General features: G+C 36.8%; 1 pseudogene; it reads right to left on the bottom strand.

The window, feature by feature from the left end:
- Positions 1 to 94: 94 nt before the first annotated feature.
- LOC9306028 lies at positions 95 to 2,028 on the bottom strand (annotated as a pseudogene).
- Between the last annotated feature and the right edge of the window lie 1,707 nt (positions 2,029 to 3,735).

Raw genomic sequence — 3,735 nt, 5'->3', positions numbered from 1 at the left:
GGGGTTTTCGCTAGAATCGTCGCTGGTGGATTCTTGGTTGGTGTTCTTGTGATAGTGAATCTAATTGGACTGCTTGTGCAGAGTGTGTTTTACTATGTTTGCAAGAGTTTTCATCATCAGGAGATTGATAAATCCGCTTTGCACGATCATCTCGGTGGGTATCTTGGTGAATACGTGCCTCTTAAGAGCAACATCCAAATGGAGAACTTTGAGATTTGACGGATCATCATCATCATCATCAAACAGAGTAAATCAGGTTTTTGCAGTGTTAAAATGTCTTTGTATGTTTGTAATGTTTGTAATCTTTTCACAAAGTGATTTTTTTTTTGTTTTTTACTTGCATATCCAAATTAACGAGGGAAGAGACTTGTTTTTTGTACAGAGTTTCTGTTACTTGTTAGATACTTCTTGAATTCAGATTATACAATGATATGAGAAAATATTTTGACAAAAGAAAATGGTTCAAGAGTCTGGTTGTGTTCTGTTCCATCGAGCTAATTAGTTTCAAGATGAATACTCTGCTTCATCCAACATTATGCTTACGAGATATATGACTTTGATCTTGTGGGTTATGGTGCTGTGAATTGCTTACATGAATGCTCATTGTTTGAATAGTCTGGAGGCAAATTGGCTAATAAGATTCTCAGTTTGAGGATGAAAAACAAAATGATATATTACCATGTCCAGGCAATGACTCAAACAGTGGCAACAACAAATTCCTCAAAAGAACATGACTTGGGGACTGTAAGCACAACATCACACCACTCAACCTTCCCATAAACCTCATCTCTGTTTCGTCTTTCAATCGCAACCTCAACACACCAAATCATCTTCTTCTTGGTAGAACCAATAGCACGGACATTCTCCTCCCAAAAAACCAAAATATTTCCACCACAATTCTCCAACCTAACACGACCATAACCCTTTGGTAATTTAGGCAGTTTCTCCAAATTCTTGAGAGCTATCCACCGTGATCTTTCCTTAGAGTACCATTTAAGACTTCTAGACGATGCGGATCCGGATCCGTCAGTGTAACAATATCTTACGTTATCTATCATGCAAGAAGAATCTGAAATCCCACCGAAATGCATTCCCGGTCCTATCACATGCCACCGTGGTAAACAATACTCTTGTCCCCACCTAAGTAAAGATTTCCTTCCTTGGCGAGGCTTTCCAGCATATATGACCCGCGTATCTCTGCTCCTGGGCTTGGCACATGCTCCCACATCTGGGTTTTGGGATCGAAAAACTCCATAAATTCTGAGGGATTGCAATTGTCGCAGCCTTCCACTACATATATTTTCCCATCAACAGCACTCACGAGGGGGAAATTCCGAGCCACCCGCATGCTTGGAGCTTCGTGCCAGGTGTGAGACCGACAGTCCATGACGAATACCCTAGACGATGGCTCACCGTTGATGTATCCGCCAATAATGTAGACACTGAAATCGACTGCTGTAGGAATCCAACGAGACTGAGGCGGAAAACTGTGACTTGGTACCGATACCATAAGATTCCTTGTTGTGCGAGTCTTACATGGACTAAAATAGGAAGTGAACCATCTTGATTTAGGGTTGGGGATTCGAGTTGGTACACGGCTCAGAGTAAACCAACGTGGCTTAGAGCTGCCAGGGAACATTAAGGAGACATAGGGACAACTCTCGGTGCTGCCTAAAAGCTTTCGGGTCTCGTAAAGCTCTGTCGAAGCGAGGAGAGAGCGGAATCTCTTGGAAACTAAGGAGAGAGTTGGGTAGTACAATCTTGAGACGCGGGCTAAGCAGTTCAATAGTATATCATCAGGGAGATATGGAATATTAACCGGTGACGACGACTCTTTGCTGTTCGTGGACATGGTTGAAGGGTTACGTGAAAACGACGTCACATGCTAGCCAAAATTCTCCATCGCCTTCTGAAATTAGGGTTTTGAACAAGTTGTAATGAGAAGTCGTCAACACAAAAAGAGAGTCAAGGCCCAAGAGACAGCAACATTAAGGCCGAAAGATTTAACTAAAGCAAATATATTAGAAGATTGGCCTACCATATATTCTCTACTATATTTTCTGTTTAAAGGAAAGAAAAAAAAATACTAATTTTATATATATATATATACACAATATGTTAATTACCATATTTCATTTCTCCAATATAAATGATTACTTTATATAAAAATATATGTTAATTTACAATATATTTTCATAGTTTTCTAATTTATTGAAAAGGACACATTAAAATCTTATGAAACTGTTAAAATTTAAAAATAGTGAAAAGTCTCTTTAGTGCAATAATTTAAATTGAATATGGCCTTGAATTATTTAAATATCATTTTTTGTTCTCTTGATTGAACCTAATTGAACTACAAAACTAATGGGTATGGCCAAAAACATATGAATGGTATTGAGTCTATTGACTTTTGTCCTACTCATATGGTAGTTCATGAAAAGAAATGGATCTTAAGTTGAATATGCGTCACCTGTCATAATTATTGGTTGGATGACGAAGTTTTTAGTTTTTTTATGTCAAACTATTTTTTCTAGGATAATGTTTTTTTAATGTCTTTTCCAGTACGAAAATGTTTAAACTAACATTTTCAATTTTCAACTATCAAAACATTCCAACGTATACAAAAATGAACGTTGACGTGATAAAATATTGTTTTCAAATCACCAATTAATGCATTATTGTTTTTAAAAAGAAATCAAAAGATCTAAGTTTTATCCGAAAAAATCTGGTTTTGTTAGTAATAATTTACGGTATATTGAAATTTGAGATAGGAAGAATCCGACCACCTGAAAAAAAACAGCAGGAGGAAAGAAATATGCCTTTCTTTTTATTTACCGTACAAAATTGTACCAAATATTAACACACAAATGTGAGGTTCGCATATTTCAGTCACGCATACGTGCACACAAGCCATCTATTTGCTTATTTTTCTTACATACATGTGTAGGAGTTTTTCAGAATATACCCACTACGTACATCATCAATACTTCTTCAATAAAACGTATACTTGTACTCTTTTTCAATTATATAATCTCGTCTTACGTAACGAGAAATGTGCAGAATAAAGAGGTTATCATTGGTTACTAAATAAGAAAGAGAATTATTTATAGATCCGATCAAGAACACAGTTTCTTAACGTGGCTACTGTCTTCGACCGACGGTTATTAAATTAAGTTTTCTTATATACAGTACATAAAATTAGTTTAATTGATACACTACAAGAAAACATAACAATTTCCGACGAACATTTCCGACGAAATATTTAGTCGGAATTATTCCGACGGATTTCCGGGGAATTTCCGACAAACTTCCAAGAAAATAATATTTCGTCGGAAATTCGTCGGAAACATAAAAACTTTTCCGACGATTAAAAATTCGTCGGAATTTCGTCGGAAATATTTGTCGGAAACCATGGAAAATTCCGACAATCCAATGTCATCGGAAACTGCTCGGAAACTTGTCGGAAAATTTGTCGGAAACAACGAGGTAAACACGTGATTATTCACTGCACATGTTCCGACGTAATCCCGACAACTTGATCGAAAAAATTAGTCGGAAAAGTTGTCGGAAAATCTAAAGTGGTTACCTTTAATATTTCCGACGAATTTCCGGCAAAGTTTTCCGGGTAAGATCTGGCGGGAAGTCCGTCGGAAATATTAAAGGTACCCCCTTTAGAATTTCCGAGGAATTTCCGACAAAATGTCGGTCGGAAAAGTTTTCTTCTCATAATATTTA

This window comes from Arabidopsis lyrata (genome assembly GCF_000004255.2).
Source record: "Arabidopsis lyrata subsp. lyrata unplaced genomic scaffold ARALYscaffold_7, whole genome shotgun sequence".
NCBI lineage: Eukaryota > Viridiplantae > Streptophyta > Magnoliopsida > Brassicales > Brassicaceae > Arabidopsis > Arabidopsis lyrata.
Note: the sequence above shows the minus strand (reverse complement) of the source record. Positions and strands in the feature narration are given on the sequence as shown.